The sequence below is a fragment of the Pteropus vampyrus genome, unplaced genomic scaffold (assembly GCF_000151845.1).
Source record: "Pteropus vampyrus isolate Shadow unplaced genomic scaffold, Pvam_2.0 Scaffold152, whole genome shotgun sequence".
Lineage (NCBI taxonomy): Eukaryota > Metazoa > Chordata > Mammalia > Chiroptera > Pteropodidae > Pteropus > Pteropus vampyrus.
Genome location: NW_011888933.1, coordinates 1,691,146 through 1,708,444, shown reverse-complemented (window position 1 = coordinate 1,708,444; position 17,299 = coordinate 1,691,146). Strand labels below are relative to the sequence as shown.

The 17,299-nt window shown below is 34.2% G+C and overlaps 1 protein-coding gene across 10 annotated transcripts in view; it reads left to right on the top strand.

Annotated features, from left to right (window-relative positions):
• Nucleotides 1–216: 216 nt before the first annotated feature.
• Nucleotides 217–17,299, top strand: part of CREB1 (cAMP responsive element binding protein 1) — a 57,658-nt gene continuing 40,575 nt past the window's right edge. For 2 of the 10 annotated variants that reach the window (XM_023536292.1, XM_011369657.2), the window contains exons 1-2: nucleotides 282–454; nucleotides 14,008–14,210. The gene's annotated coding sequence lies outside the window, so the exon portion shown is untranslated. Of the gene's footprint in view, nucleotides 455–14,007; nucleotides 14,211–17,299 lie in introns of all 10 variants that reach the window. The other 8 variants (XR_896432.2, XM_023536293.1, XM_011369659.2 and 5 more) reach the window with 7 other exon arrangements.

Sequence of the window (17,299 nt, the reverse complement as noted above, 5' to 3'; positions counted from 1 at the left end):
CCTCTTTCAAATTTCCGCCACCCGGTTTTATCGGTCGAAACGCCGCGCTGGGGCTTAGACCACTCCTCCCCCTGCGGGTCCCAGCCCACCTTCGCCTTCCTACTCCCGGCGGAACCCCTTTGCCTCGGACGAAGAAGCCCGAAGGCCTTCGGCAAGTTCCGCCTCCAGCGCGAGGGCGGGGCCGCTCGAGCTCCTCCGGGCCGAGCTCGGCTGTTTCCGTGCGCGGCCGCTGCGCACTCGGCACTGGGCGGCGCTGGCTGGCTCCCTGGCTGCGGCTCCTCAGTCGGCGGCGGCTGCTGCTGCCTGTGGCCCGGGCGGCTGGGAGAAGCGGAGTGTTGGTGAGTGACGCGGCGGAGGTGTAGTTTGACGCGGTGTGTTACGTGGGGGAGAGAATAAAACTCCAGCGAGATCCGGGCCGCGAACGAAAGCAGTGACGGAGGAGCTTGTACCACCGGTAAGAGGAGCAGGAGGAGGAGGCAGGAGCCAGAGAGAGCCGGGGGGACGGAGGGGGGACGGGGAGGCGCCGGACACCCGCGCTCGGGGCCTTCCCCTCGCAGGAGGGGCCGCGGTAAAGATGGAGCCTCCGCCCGAGCCCCACAACATCGCCGCCGCTCGCAGCGAACAAAGAATAATGGCGGCGGACTGGAGCCAGCGGCTGCCGGGGCGGCAGCGACTCTGCCTGCAGCCAGCGGCGGCGCTCATGGCGGGGGGCGGCGGGCAGCGGGCGGGGTGGGAGCCAGCGACCGGGGGTGTGTGCGGGCGGCCAGCCGCGGTGAGCTGGCGCCCGCGTTCCCGCCGCCGCCGGGCCGGGCGCGGAGCCGGGAGCCGGGAGCCGCCCCGGGGGAGGCCGCCCGCTCGGCCCGGTCCGTTTTGGCGCTGCTGCTCCCCGCGCCGCTGGTACAGCCCCCGCCGCCCGCCTCGCCCCCGGCCCGGCGGTCTGCTTGGGCAGCGCCTCCCGGGTGCCCGCGGGGGGTGGAGGAGGAAGAAGGCGACAGTTGAGGGCAGAGGAGGTGAAGGTGCCTGCCTTCCCGGTAGCCTCCGTGTCTGCCGTGCCCGCTTCGCGAGGAGAAGCGCGGCAACGGCTGACCTACACTTCTCCGCTCTCTCTTTGTGCAATAAAGTTCGAAACCAAAGGTTTCTTCTCGTGCTGTATTTTGTTCATCCCTTTTCCCCCTGCTCCCACCCCACTGGGGAAACACTGTTTTCTCCTCTTTTCTGCTTAGTTGAGATGATGAGGGCTTGTGCATTTTTTGATGATTTTGATTCTTTCCCTCACCCTCTTTTTTTTCCCCGCCAGTAGTCATGGAAATGCATTCTTTTGAGGAGGATGGGGGTGCTAAGAAAAACATTTGTAATAACTTTAAAAAACTGGGGATCTTGTAAAAGGGAAGCTGGTGTTTGAAAACAGTTTCGGTTTTAACCCTTTTCAATAAGGTAATCACTTGAGATCTATCATACTGAAACACTTCGTTGAAACGAATATTAGCCGATGTACTTGTGCTTTATGTCACTTTTTTTTCTTTTTCCTTTTTTTCTTTTTCTTTTCTTTTTTTTTTTTTTTTTTTTTTGCCAACGATGCTAACACCGTTTGGGTCCTCTGGATCTCTCCAACCCACCTCTACCATCATGTTTATTTCCCACATATTTCTATCTAAACTTAACATATATTGATTAATACTAATTCTAAAAATAGGCGTTTAAAAGTATCCATTATTTGTCTGGTATGCAGTAGGTAACCCCAGCCTGAGACTGAGAATAATTTAAGCCCAAGGCTTATTTTTTTTCATTGCCTGATGGGAAAAGCCACAGCAGAAAAGTCATTGACACATTAAAGATTCAAAGATAATTTTTAAAGGACCTGGAATGTGACCTATTTAAGTTTGTCATACCTTCTTAAGTTACAATTTCATTCTGGCTTTAGCTTGCAACAGTTCTGCCTTCTAAAGGTTTAGTATAAAAGATACTTTTGGTTACCAGCTGTTGAAAATCTTTTACACTCACTCACTGCTCAATTCCTGATTTAAAAGTAAAGACAAAATGGTTATTTCTAGGTGATGCGAGAGATGAACAGTATTTTTCCCCCAAAATACTTAATCTGTCATGGTATGATAGAATTGTGATTAACACATACGAGGTTTCCTGTTAGAAATAAATATTGATTGGTAATAGAAGCACTGTCTTCTGATTTTTCTGTATCCAAGTCACTTTTCCAAAACCTACTTTGCCGTATTGCAAATCTTTATTAAAAAAAAAAAAAAAAAAAAAACTAACAACTTGTCATCGATGAAAAACTTAAGAAGATACAGTAAAGAGTTGGAAGGATTTGGAAGATGATTTTATTTCCAGACACTGAGGAAATTATAATATTGATGATGCTATTAATTACTACTTTTCCTTAAGAGGGATTTTCTGCAAGCCAATTGAGTAAATTTTTTTCCCTTACAGAGAATATAGGACGATCGCTTCATGAAATTAAAAAAAGTGTGCTGGTGGATTCTTATCTGAAAGAGCTTTAAGTTTTTTATTTTATGTATAGATTTATAATCTAATTGTTAGCAGTTCCAAGTGAAACTTTTCAAACTTTTCATTAATATTTGAATATTCACTTGGAGCATGGTACTAAATTATGCTTCTTCACCCTTTCAGGGATCATTAAAAACCACAGTCAAATCTGCTTGAACTTTTTTTTCTTTTTTTCTTTTTTGATGGACACATGTAGTCAGAAAGTAAATAAATCTTTGACACAAATTGACTGATGTTAAAAGGCACTTATGGGATTTAAAACTCTAGTGTTACCCCTTTTGAATTTTTTTTTCACTTAAGAGCCTAAGGAAACTTAGAGACCTGATTCATAAAATGGCACCTTTTTCTACTTTCTGAAATTTATGTTCTTGATTAGATCTGATTAATACAAATTTTCTTTCTTCATAGAGGAGTAGCTTTATTTTGCCTCATTCTAAGACATTGAGTTTGTTTTTTTGGAGTATAATATAGTTTTAGTAAAACCAAGAATGTATCCCCTACTTCACTCAATTAAAATTTTTTTCCCTCTTTTTCCACAGTAGAAAAAATTTTCTTGTAACATAATACTTATAATGTATCACTGAAATTTATAATTTCATTTATTCCATAAGTACCTTATTAGGTATGCTTATATACACTTGTTTATAGCAGCCTGTGATACAATCTTGTAAGCATATCTTTCTTGATGTACACAGTGTAACTTCAAGTGTTGGCTTTGTTGAATAGTTAGAACTCAAATCTGAATATAAAGATATGATAGGGAATGGGAAAAAAATGCAAGGAAGATTTTTTTTTCTTATTCATGTGTGAACTCATTTCCCCTGCAGTATCACTTGAGACCACCATTGCAGTAATTCGAATATTTAGTTAGCATTTACTATGACAGAAAGTAGTTAGTGGAAAGAGCCATTAGGTTTGGAATCACTGTTGCCACTACTGTCATATGGCTACCTCCAAGAAATATTGTGACTTAAGGGAAGTTTCTTAATCTTTCTCACCTCAGTTTCCTTTTCTGTTAAATTAAAATAATACCACTTACTTTATAGGGTTAGGAGATAATTATAAAGTACCTCCTTAGGGACTCAGTGATAGATATTCATTTTTAAGCTTTATTTTAACTTCCTGGCTGTGGACATTAGGCAAGTTTCTTCATAAATTTTCTTGGTCATAAATGTACAGTATCCACCTCATAGAAATATGGGGATTAAGTGATACATATAAACTGTTTAAATAAAGTAATACATGTTAAATGCCAGGCATTGTATAAGTGTTCAACAAATGTCTCCTATTTAAAAGTTATTCATCCTTATTATTGTGTTTAATACACTGGAGCAAAAGCTGCAGCAAATCCAAAGATGAATTACACTGTCTCATCTCTACTCTAAAGGAACTTTTGGGGACTCGATGACTCATAAGGCAGAATATATGTCATAAGAAAGCAATCAAAGGAAAAAGAGATCATACTTGGTGAAATAATGGAAAAGAAGAATATTATAGTTTTATATTTACAGTTTTATTTTTAATAAGTAATTCATTCAGATAGTTAAAACATAAAATATAGAAAATATCTTCTGTGTGTGTGTCACCTTTACGCCCACCCCAGTCACCCAGGTGTTACTAATTTATTTGTCCTTTCAGAGGTATTCTCTCCATACACAAGCAAATATGTATTAGTTCCCCCTTGTTATACAAATGATAATATACTATATACACTATTGTATATCTTGCTTTTTTTTTTTAACAATATTGCTGGACAGTTGGTTCAGTACTTAAAGAGTTTTTTTTTTTTTTTTATGTGTGTGTATTTCATCTTATGGATGTAACTATTTATTAACCAGTTAGTGAGCTGATTTTATTTTTAGGATATCATATGACCTTTTAAACTAAGGGAATCTGTCATTGTACCTTTATTTCTTTAAATGAAAGGTATTTCACTTGAATGAGAAATGGCAAGAGAAACTTCATGACAGGAAGTTATCATTTGAACTGCCTCATTACCTTTTTAGCTTTAGTGCACGAAAAGACAAGTAAACTGTGTAAGAGTTAACTATGAAGGTGAATTTAACTCTCTCTTGTTGAGGTTCTTATCGTCTTCAACAAACTGCTGCTACTGCCTTCTATTATTGTTTCATCCAAAAAAAAGTCTCTATAGTTCTTCTCTAAATGAGAAAGAACATCTCATGTAGTCCAGTCCTTTTTTTAGCAGACTATTCTCATGGAATAGTAAAACCTAGTAATGCTGACTAGTGTACTAGCTTTTCTCTCGTGTTTATTTTTTACATACTCATTAACTTATTCTTTGCTGGTTTTCTAATATTTTTAGTGTAATTATCGGTGTTTTATATTTGATACCTAAATAATGAGTTTCACCTATATGCTTGTGTACTGAGACAACTGCTTAGATGATCTCCACCCCACCCCCCCATTCTACCCCCCTGTGGAAGTCCTTGGTCAACAAGTTGGATCAAGTAATACTTACTTCAACTAGAACACAAAGTAAGTTTCATTACTTCTCTTTTTCTTTTCTTTCTTTTTCTTTTTTTGGCTCTTCTAAGCAGCATTTAACCATAGTACATTTTAAATATGCGTGCTGTTAGTGTATTTATCTTTAAAATACACGTGCTATAAACTTTTACATTGATTAAACTTAGAAAGAAAATGATAACTAATCATCCAGCAGCAGGGGCACAAATAAACCCCTTATCTTTCAAAAAAAACAAATCATTAATTGAAGCTGTCTTGGTGTATTTCATTCTTTATATGCTCAATTTGACAGTTACACATCCTAAAGTTTTTAATGTTAACAACATTACCTTATTTTGAGGATTCATTAGTGTTTTTATAAAATATTAATATGTCTGTTTTTACTTGCTCCATGACAAATGTTTACAAAGCACTTTTTACAAATTTGGGTAGAGAGATAGGTAATTGAAATCTGAAGGAAAGGCAGAACATTTTCCTTCTGTAACATATCTTTGGGCTGCCAAGGAATTAAATGATTCTCACATTATGCAATCAGTGAATTGCCTTTTAGAGTGGAGGTAAAAATCGTGAGCTAAAGTAACAAACTGATCATGTGAAGATGACTGTTTTCCTCTGCCATTTAATACATATGCTAACTCAGCTGTCATAAGAGGTTAGACCTACTCAACTTTGTGAAGTTGTAAGAAGAAAGTATGATTTTTAAACTCATTCTACACTATCATATCTGTAACTGTAGGTTTTTAAGACATCCTTGAAACTTGGATAAAATAGCCATTTGTTTATCTCATTCAGAATGCTTCTCTCCCCTTAACATACACACTCTTGTCTCGTATCCTGTTTGTTTTGTTTTTCATTCTTAGCTCTGCCAGAGTTTTGCTCACCTGTCTTTTAAAAGAAAGGAAAGGAAGATTAATCATTTATATTCTGATGTTTATCCCAATAGAGTAGAAGTAGAAGACAGTATTTTACATCTCCAGTGATGAAAAATTACCTTTATATATTTAATCAATTACTGAGGCTAGCTACACGAATTTCAACTTCAAAAGAAAAAAAAAATAGTAATACTCCTGAAAAACTTTTAAATGCCTGAGTTTCTTATTCTCAGGTTTCAGGTAAGGTAATAAAGGAATTTATCATAAATGAGATGGACTGTCAAAACGAAGATAAAAAGTACATACAGTTTTCTTCCTGCTGCCGGATTAACCTAGGATCTCTGAAGAATCTAACAAGGGGCAAAGATTTGGAGTGTAAGAGGTCTGAAGGATTGATGTATTTTTTTCCCAAGAGGAGAGAAAAAAAGACTGACATTTTGTTGGAGAAAAGAGAATTAAGAAGTTAAAATAGCTAAGTAATGACTTTGGTAGGAGTGGAGAGTGGGCCTGAAAGTTGACGTAAACCAATAGTAGTAGAAAATGCCATTCTCAAAGATTAGTGAATCTTCTCTGAAACTAAGGGTTTTTTTCTTTAATTTTAAGTGTATTCCTAATGAGCTTGTTACGTGCATGCGAGTTTCTGGTTATAATTATTTGACAGTATAGGTCTAACTAAAAATGTTTATAGTTTATCCAAAGCTTAATGACCATTATTTTTGTGGGTTGTTATCCCTGTTCATGTAAGTGATTGGCAGTAGCAAACTCAGAAATCATCTTGCTTTTCATCACTGAAGTAAAAATTATTTCTTGTTCTAAACTATTTGTATTCTTAAAGGGATATTATTTTCTTAAAAATTGTCAGTAGCAGCTTTATTGTTTGCTCTGACCAGTAATAGTAATACCTTGGTTTTACTTACTGCCATTTAACAATCTATTCAATGAACATTTATTAACCATCTTCTTTTTTGTAGTTGGTGAAATAACCACAAGAAAATTTATTCAGTTAGGAATTTTTATAGATATTAAGTGAAGCATTATTCTAGTTGCTATAAACAATAAAGCCTAAGTACATGGCTCTCACTCTCAAGGAACTTAAAGAGGAGATGATAAAACTAGTGTAAGACAGAATGATTTATATATGGCAGAAGGGCTGTTGGAGCTTAAAAGAGGCAGTTAAGCGAGGAAAGTTTTGTGAGAATTTAAATTGAAAGAATTTAAATTGAATACTGAAGAACTTGGATAAGTAGAGATAAAAGAGTGTGTATTCTAGGCAGTGAGGTGGACTACAAAATTGAAGACACGGAAATAAAATGAATCTAATGTGCTCACAAATTGGTGAAGAAAGTATATTAATTATAAATCCATATTATGAGGAACTCGAGTGTGAAGCAGAAAACTTTAAATTTCATGTAAGAAAAGGAGCAATATAAACAGGAATGACATGTTAAATTGGGCTAAAATTTAGATTTTCTGACTCGTAATCCTCTCCTTCATGGTAAGATTATATTGCAGTTTAAAAATTGGACATCAGATCATTTTTTTAACAGCTTTATTGAGATAGTCACATACCATACAATCTACCAAATTCAAGTGTACAATTTATTGGTTTTTAGCATGTTTATAAAGTTGCGCATCTATCACCACAGTTTTAGGACATTTTCATTACCCCAAAAGAAACTTTGCAGTAGCCATCACCACTCAACCTCTCCATACCTGCAGCGCAAAGTAACCACTAAATCTATTCTCTTGTCTCTGTACATTTACCTGTTCTGGACATTGCATGTAAATAGATTTATACAATATGTTTTTCATTATGATAAGCTTTATTTAGCATCTTGCTTTCAGTGTTTATTCATGTCGTAGTATGTATCAGTATTTGATTCTGTTTTGGTAATTAATATTCCATTTTATGGATATACATTTTATCAATGAATTCGTGAACATTTGGACTTTTTGGCTATTGTGAATAATGCTACCATGAATATTCATTCATTGCACATTTTCATTTCTCTTGGGTATATGCTTAGGAGTGGATTTGCTGAAATATATAACTATGTTTAACCATTTAAGGAACTGCCAGACTGTTTGCCAAAGCTACTGTACCTTTTTACATTCTTACCAGCAATGTATGAGGGTTCTGATTTCTCTAAATCCTCACCGACACTTGTTTTTATTTTTTATTATAGCCATTTTAGTGGGTGAGAGGTAGTATCTCATTGTGGTTTTTATTTGCATTTTCCTACTGAATAAATGATGTGTAGCATCTTTTTATGACTTATTGACCATTTGTATATATTCTTTGAAAAATGTTATCTTTGCCCATTTTTAAATTGAGTTATATATCTTTCTATTATTGAGTTGTAGTTTTTATCCTAAATACAAGATCTATAATTTACAACAATTTTTTTTTTCATTCTGTGGATTGTCTTTACTTTCCTGATGGTGCCCTTTCAAGCACAAGTTTTTAATGTCGATGATGTTCGTATAGTTTTTTTTCTGTTGCTTGTGCTTTTGTTGTCCTATATTGGACATCATAACTTCTTATTTAATTATTATAGACATTTTCTTAGTATTTCTGAAAGTCCAGGCAAATAAGACACCATTATTTAATGAAAAATAACTGAAGCCACTAATGCATCTTTGGAGTTTTACCCCTCCTCCTCTGGTCTTCTCTTTATGTGTCCAGATCCCTTATTTGAAGTAACTGGTGAAAGGAAGGAAGCAAAGATAAAAAAACAAGAGATAACTTTAACTGAAACATTTTAATTTAAAGTACTATATTTTGAAAATTATTTGTTCTAAGAGAATTTATTATGATGTTTGTGTAGGTGTAGTGTATTACTCATAAACTACTGTATGGGGAATTCACACTTTACAAACTTTTACCATGAAGGGAGTAGTAACTCCTTTGTTTTTTACAGATGACTAAACTGAGCCTAGAGAATTTAAATAATTGACTTGGCTGGTAGAGCCTTTTCCCTAGGCAAGAAATAACAATAAAAGCATAGTCCTCATCACTCTTATATCATTGTCTCTTTGTGAAGAATGTTTTCAAGGTCCTAGCTTTATTTGTGATTACTAGAATTTTTGTTCCTAAACTCTAGGTTTATAAAAGTTCACTTGGAGGAAGTATTCTAGCCATGGTCTTGAAAAAATACATTGATTCCATTATCTTATTACTCAGGTCTACATTAGTATAAAGATGACCATCAATGGCTGACTCCTGCTTTCATTTTTTTTTTCACAATTCATTATCTTCCTATCATTTCAAAATAATTTATGGTTGGTTTTAAATCACTGTTAGTGCATGTTTAGAGGGAATGTATATGTAAACTGGTTGTAAGGATTAGTTTATACTTCCCAGCTTTTTTATATGTAATACATATTTTATCTCTTAATAGCTTGTAAGTTCATTGAGAAATAGTTCTTGTCTGCTTTTTTTAGTCCCCATAGTTTTTAGCAGAACACATTATGTAATAGGCACAGAAAAATTTGTTTAATGAATGATTCCCTCTTGCAGGGTCACAAATTTGAAAGGCAAGATTGAAAACCGTGCCCCTTTATAGTTGCACAGATTTAAGGAGGCGGACATACATGCTTTAGACAATTACAACTGAAATTACAGACTTATTTTTTAAAAGCCAAGGAAATTAGGTTCATTTTTCCTTAGCTTAAAAAGTTTTTCTCCTTTGATTTTATTAACTCCGATGCTTTGCTGATAGTTCCTGCCTCTGAGACATGAGAAATAGCATGAGACTGTATTAATCAAAATGACCTTACCAGAAATTACCACCTGGCTGGTAAAAAAACAGTACATCTGCCTGAGAGGTTTGACTTGATGCTGATTCTCTCAGGTTTAAAGATAAAGATACATAAACTTGAAGTGAGCCTTTTATCAAAACTGTACATAAAGTCTTTGCTGCTGTCTGTACATCATTTATCAGCGCTCTAGATTAACCATGGCTAATTTTTAAATATAATCCCAGTATATCCTTGGTGACTTGAATACTTGGGCTTTTTCTAGTAAGCAAAACATAATTAAAATGATTAACATATTGCTTAATAGTCCATGCAAGTTCCATTGTCAAATAGACAAAGAATTCTTCACTTTTTATAATGTTGGAGGCTATGTGGTATAGCCCTGAACAGCCTTGTAAATTCCTTACAAATCTCTTAACATGTCTAATTCTCTATCTGTGAAGTCAAAGCTAAAATCCGAATTCCTGCCTTAGGACTGCTACTATAACGTGTGCTGTCTCACATCAGGTAAACTGAATTTTCACTCTTCCATTTCTAATTTATAAATAATTCACCAAGAGTAGCATTTCGAATTTAGTTCAAAACAACTGAAAATAATGTTGATTTCATAAACTTTTTAAAAAAACACTTGGACATTCATTTCCATTTGAATAGTGATTTTTACATAGTCTCTCAAGTTTCATTGAGTAAATATTATAGTGGACTGTAATTACCTAACTTGACATAACTTTTCTGCGTCCTTGTATTTTCAGCATTAAGCTAGTTTATGAAGCAGAACTTAAACTTTGAGGACAGTTTCACTCTTTAGTGAAAAAAGTGCTTTTCTAAAAGTAACTGTATGTAGGAGGTATATTATCCTTTTTCCCTTGGAAAAAATTTAGCTCCAAAAATCTATTTTGTAGAATTTCATATGTAGAAATTTGTATAGAATCACTTCTTTAAAAGGCTTAAGGTGCAAAAATCAGTAAACATAGTATCAGGTGGGTGTTGGAAAGAAAGAATAGGAAGAGATGGGATAAAATGTTAACTAAAATAATGCATCGTCATGATTGCTGCTTTGCTAAGCAATACTTTATATCTTGGTGACCAGGTACGTGAAGGCTTATTTCAGAGCCATGAAGGAAATAAAGCATATATATTTTGCTAATACTTAGAAAATAATAATTTGGATTTGAGAAAGCACTAAGGCTTTCTTATTGAAAGATGCTATAGAATTAGTCACATTCTAGGATGTCTGTCATAAATCATGCAATACGTTTCTATAAATCAATATTTTTTGATTCAATTCTATAAAATATTTTGAGGGTAGTATCTCATAGCACAAGTTATACATTTTAAAATAACATTAAAAAGAACATTCAAGTGTACTGGTAATCACAAACACTGAAATAAATCGTAAAATATAAAGATCGAATTTAAAGCAGTTTCTCGAGTTCAGCGCAATAACCAAATCAGGTGTAAACTTTATATAACTTTATAAAATAACATTAAAAAGTTTCCTCTTTGCTGGACTGCCTTTTTTTGTAGTAGTGGTTGGGTTATACAGGTATTTATAATTAATACAAAGAATTTATAAAAACAAACAAATTTTGAAGATTTCGTTTATCTTATAAATGATTAAGTCTTAATTCAAATTACAGAGAATTAACTTCATATATAACTTTCTTGCCTTCCTCTAATATCTCGACTAGGGCCGAGGTATCGATTTGTCCTCCAATTAAGAGAGAAAAACCTTATTAGTAAGAGCACAAAGAAATCATTTTTGAAAACTATGTTAGAATTTACTTAGCTTAATAAAGATACCAATTTATTTTATCACATCGCCTGTTCTGTTTCTCTAAAAATGTATATAATCCCATTTTGTTAGGGTGTATAAAGTTTTTTTATAGTTGATATGTGTGCTGAATTGAGCGGTGTGTGTGTGTATGTACATATATATACACATACTGACATGTATGTATACACATACAATATTCGAATATGCTGTTTTCCTATCTGGTTTCAGTGAAATTGTTCTGTATTTAATATCAAAACTCTATCATGAGCATCAGAAACCTGGAGCATTGCTAAATTTTCAGTATGATTGCATACATCTCACTTCTGCTAGATTGGACATTTGATAAAGGTAAATGACAAGTATTCCAGATTATCAACCCCCAAAAAATTGTACAAGGAAAATAAAGGGAAAGAGAGAGTGCAACATAGTTATTTATTCCTGGAAAGCCGAAGTCTGTTGTGTAGCACCTGAACATTTTGCATAACACTTCAGAAAATTAATCAAGACACGTCGAAGGTGTTAAAAATGTGTTAACAAGGCTTTCAAACAGTTATAATATCTTAAAAACTAAGTAACAGTTAACCAAATAATTATGTAGAAAGTATTATGTATTGCTCATAGATGTTTCTATGTATACTTTTACAAAATATTTTTGGTAATACATTTGAGTATGACAGAATAGTCATTTAGTTTTAAAATCGTGTGCTCCAATGTACCTTTTGCAATGGTTATGCTGTGGGCTTAAGACTTCTGCTTATAGAATTTTCTTAAATCCCTGGACTTTTGGGTTGGTAAATGAGTTCAGGAGGAATCTATTTGGTGTTGGGTGGAGGGGATGTTTTTTTTTCTTATTTATAATTAATGTCATTTAAAAAAATCACGTGTTCATATGTTCTGTCATGAATGCATTCATTGTTCTACAGAGTCAAAATTCACAGTTCATATCTGAATACTTAGTCTCCTTATCTGGATTAAATTGGCCATAAATTTAAGTGATTAAAAAGTAGACAAGGTTGTGGGGGAGATGGGTTTATTTTTCATAAACTTGAACTAGAATGTTTAGAATTGTAAGGACTAGGGCACTTCTTAAAGGTCAAAATATTTTAGGAAAAAGAACAAGGAGAAGATCTGCAGCATTCTTTACTTTTGCTTAACGATCGTTAGCAGACTGATTTGGGCTTGCTTTCTTGTTTGATGAGCTTTTAGTTAACTCAGTAGGTAAGGATAGATATGGAAATAGTGCTACCAAAAAATTGTCCCTGACTTGGTGTATAGTTCTCTATAGGTGCTAAGTAGGCGGATTTAAATACTACTTTAAATCCATGAAGATTGCACTGGTCAGCTTTTATAATACTGAAAATCCTTCCAACATTCTTCTCAGTTTTATTTTCACACACTCCTCACCATCTGATTTGTTATACATTTACTTGTTCACCTTCTCTTACCTGCCCCTTCATATAAATTTACAAAGGAAAATTTTTTTAAACTTTTATTTCTTTATCCCCAGTAACTTGAATAGTGCATGACATATAAGTGCTCAGATGTGATACTGTAATACAAATACAATGTATATAAACTGTTCAAATTGAAAATATTGTTGGTTTTAGAAAAGGGAATTATTCACTAGCGAATTCCCTCAGGTTATATTGCTATATAGAGTAGAAGTAAAATCCATTGTCATATAAAAACCTGATAACTTACTTTAAAGAGACATCATTCTCATATTCTCATTTTACTCTAGTTGTTGATTGCTCTGAAGTAACCATTCTGTATTATTATTTTTCTCTTTGCTTCTGTTAAAATCTGACACCAGCCATAGACTCAATCATTTCTCTAAAAGTCTACCATAATTTAAGCCTTTTCTCCTACTCTTTTTCTTATCAGAAGAGTTATTTTCCCCACAGTTATCAATACTATATTCATCTTCAGTACTCTTTGGGACTCCATCAGTCTTGATTATTGCAGAACATATTCTCTTCTCTTAAATGTCATGGAAACGTTCATTTGACACTTTGTTGAGATGTTTATCTAAACTACATTTTAAACTGTTAAATATCTATATCTTTACTGTGTAAAGGACACAAAAGCGATACAGCCCTAGTCAGATAGATTCCTTAAAGTTCTAAGATGAAAGGAGAGCTGCTTTATCCTCTTTGAAACTTAAGAGACTGTTAAACTTTAATACTATGTTGTTATAAAACTATAACAACAGTTATGACTAGAGCAATATAATGAGTAAAGGAGACACTGTTCACCATGTGAGAGAATCTTTATTGAATAATAGTCTAGTAGCATTTTTAAAAAGTATTGCTAATTATCTCAAGTGTTGCATTATCAAGATGTTATATAAATAAGTGGTAATATTTTGGTATTTGCTCATGTTCAAAAGGCTAGATGACCTATTATTAATTAAACTGTCTCCTTTTATTATATACATTACTATATAGTAACAGAAATTTCTTTTATTATATATACTATTTTATTAAGTGGCCTTCATAATTGTGTGTATGTACATCTTGTGGTGTCAGTTCCTAGGAGCAGAGCATTTAAAATAGAAAGAGATCTTTTAATCCATCTCCCTTGTTTTTACAGATGAGGAAATTGAAACACAAAAAGTTTGATTGGTCCAGCAACCACTTGGTGACAGATCCAGCTTTCCACCAAGTGTTAGGTTTTCTCAGCTACTTAGAGCAGCATTGATTCTCTCAAGATTGGGTGAATAATACTACAGAATCACTTTGCTTTTTATTTTTCATATTAAGAAGTAAAACTCTAAAGACCATTATAGCAAAATGGTATGTATCTTTCTGAATTGGTTTAAAATTTTTTGTTTGTTTTACACATGACACTATTTTGTAATTTGTTATAAATTCATAATTTCTAAAGGATTATGTTAATATTTAGGGATAAATCATAAAATTCCCCAAATTTTAAATATCCCAAAGTTTAAAATTCAGAATTATTGGAGGAACAAGAATCACAAAGCTGTCAAGCTCATACTAGATTTTCAGTGATTTCCGAGATTCATTCTGTTTCTAATGTTTCAGGCTCAATATTTATAGAACATTCTCTCTCAGTTCATATGTACATGAACTGTTTCTTTGTAGTAGTATTCAATGTTTTTTGTTTTGTAGTCCTAAAAAGCATTGATTTGTGTAATGAATTAGGAATTTCCTTTCTTCAAACAACTTTGGAAACCCATGTCTTGTTTTTGTTAATTGATCCTTTGCATACTGTACTACTGGCTAGACTGCTGCTGGGTTATTTTTCTGTTGTAGAAAAATAAAGATTTACAGCTGAAACTTACTGGATTTCGTTAACCAATGTCACCATAAAAATAATAAATAAAAAATAAAGCTACTATTTAAAAAAAATAAAGATTGTACATATGATACCATAACATCTCTTCCCACCTGAAGATACAAACAAAAAGAACCAAGTTTTCAAAATCCAAAATTAAGACACCCACATCAAATGCTAGTTTAGTCTATTTGGATGACTGCTATTTCAGTACCTTCCAGGTGAAAACCGAAGGATAGTGTCTGTTACAGTTGAGTCAGTGAGTTTGTCATCTGATACAGATTGTTCTTCCTTGAATAATTCTCAGCTCCACTTTGAGAAAGGCCTGAATTTTCTGATGAAAGACAACATTTGTTGCTCCAGTGATATCTAAAGCTAAGAGTTACAAAAATTAAGAAGGCTGCCCCCTCCTCTGAAAAAATATTAGTAGTATGAATGAATGAAATAATAGTGAAATGCTCTCAGTTTAGAAAGAATATTATCTAGTTGGGGAAGGAAGAAGGATGCAAATCACATTTCTGTTTTGAACGTGTCTTGTAGCTATAAATTGCTTATGTTAGCTAATGGTTTTGTTCCTTTATTATAGTCATTAATATTTTCTAAAACAAAAAGTTATAATGATGCCCTATACCTTAAATTTCAAAAAAATTAAAAATTCCAGATGTGTTAGAATAAACACAAAAGCACCATGCCTTAGATTACTGTTAATCAAATGGTGGAGTGAAACTGTATGGATGACAGTATAGGTTAAAAAAATGTTGCTTGCAATGAAGTTTTTAAAATGGTTGCATGTATTCTGTCTACAAAGGAGGTATTGTGATGATAAATTTGTATTTATCTTTATTAAAAATGGCTTAGGGGAGGAGATGGAGAAAAGTATAGGTTTGCATTTTTATTTGACTTGACTCAGTACTGTCCTCAAATGGATTCATTTATTTATTGTAAAGATTAGGGGTTATTTTTTGCTTTCATGTGCCACTTTCTTCCAGACAACAAGTATGCACAACATTTAGGATATATAAACTTTTGCTCTTGATGTTGCTTTCTGTGACTTTTGATGTCTTTCTTAAATTTTTTAGTTTAAAAGAACACAGAGTATTCAGTACACAGCTCAGCGAATTATCACAAATGATAATGAAGCTATTTGATAATTTTTTTTTAAATGGTTATTTTTACTCTTTGGAAATGTAAACAATTTAGGGAAAATTTAAACAAAAATAGTAATATTAAAATAGGATTAAAAAAATTTTTGTCAGTATCTCAATCATAGTTGAAATATCGATTTTGGTTCATAGTTTCAAAATCTTATCCATGACTTCTGGTATTAATTTTTTCTTACATCATACAAGTAATACCGAATCTTTGCTCACAGGAAGAAAAGATTAATACAAAAAATATGTAAAAAGTAAGGTGAAAGTCATCCTTCCTTCTTCTACCCAAGTTTCCTCTATTCAGAGCTATCACTTTGTGGGAAGTTTAGTGTAAAACTTCCCACATCTTTTTCCATGCATACACCTTTACAACAATTTGTTCTACTTGTTTTTAACATAAATGGGAGTCTGTTTTGCAGTGTGTTCCATGACTTGCCATTTCACTCAGTCTTGAAAAGCTTTATGTGTCATTACATAATAGACACACTTAATTATTTTTTATTGCTTTGATCTCTTTAATGGTCCTCCTAATGATGAATACTTGTTTCCACTTTTTTCTGTTAAAAACTTCTACAGTGACTATCCTTGACCCTATCTTATTGACTAGTACTTTCTCCATATTCTAGATGTTATTGTGTTCATTGTATGGCAGATATTTTCTCCCTATGCACTTGTCTTGGTGGCTTTTGCCAAATGAATGTTTTAAGTAATTGTGTTGTCAGGTCTTTTGACCTTTTTCTTTGTCATCTGTGTCATGGATTCTGTATTTCTAAATTATTTATATTCCAGAGATATTTTTATTTTCATTTTTAACTGTCACTTGTAAAACACTTTTTTTTATAGAACTCTGTAAATGACCAATTAGTATATGATACATTCTGATGGTTTGTAGTAATCACATAAGGATCAGTGACAATTTTTGATATGAATTTCAGAATTATAAAATAAATGTAATAAATTATGGAAGAGTATTGGAATTTTGTGTTATTTATGGAATCACTATAGGTAGTCTTAACTATTAATAAATTCATTTTGGTAATATGCTAAGCACTGAAAGATAACAGTAGTAGCACAGTAAGAAGTAATCTTTTTCATCATGAATACTTGACACATGATCAGAAATTTCTCTAACCTCCACTTAACTGCTGCCGCTAGGACCTGCCCTCCACTTAACTTTTTCTGCCATCTAGTGCCAGATTACCCAACAAATACTAAGCCCTTACCTAGCAAAGCAGACCCCCAAAGTAAAAAATATATCAGCCTTTATTATTCAGAATTTTGCAGTTAACATTTTTTAAAGTTGTTTCGTGTGTGTGTGCAGCGTTGCAGAATCAGAACACTAATATTTTCGGTGTTTGGGGCCTTGTAATTTGGCCCTGTGGCTATTTATCCCACCTTTCGATCTTGACACACACAACTTGAGCCCTTGAAAC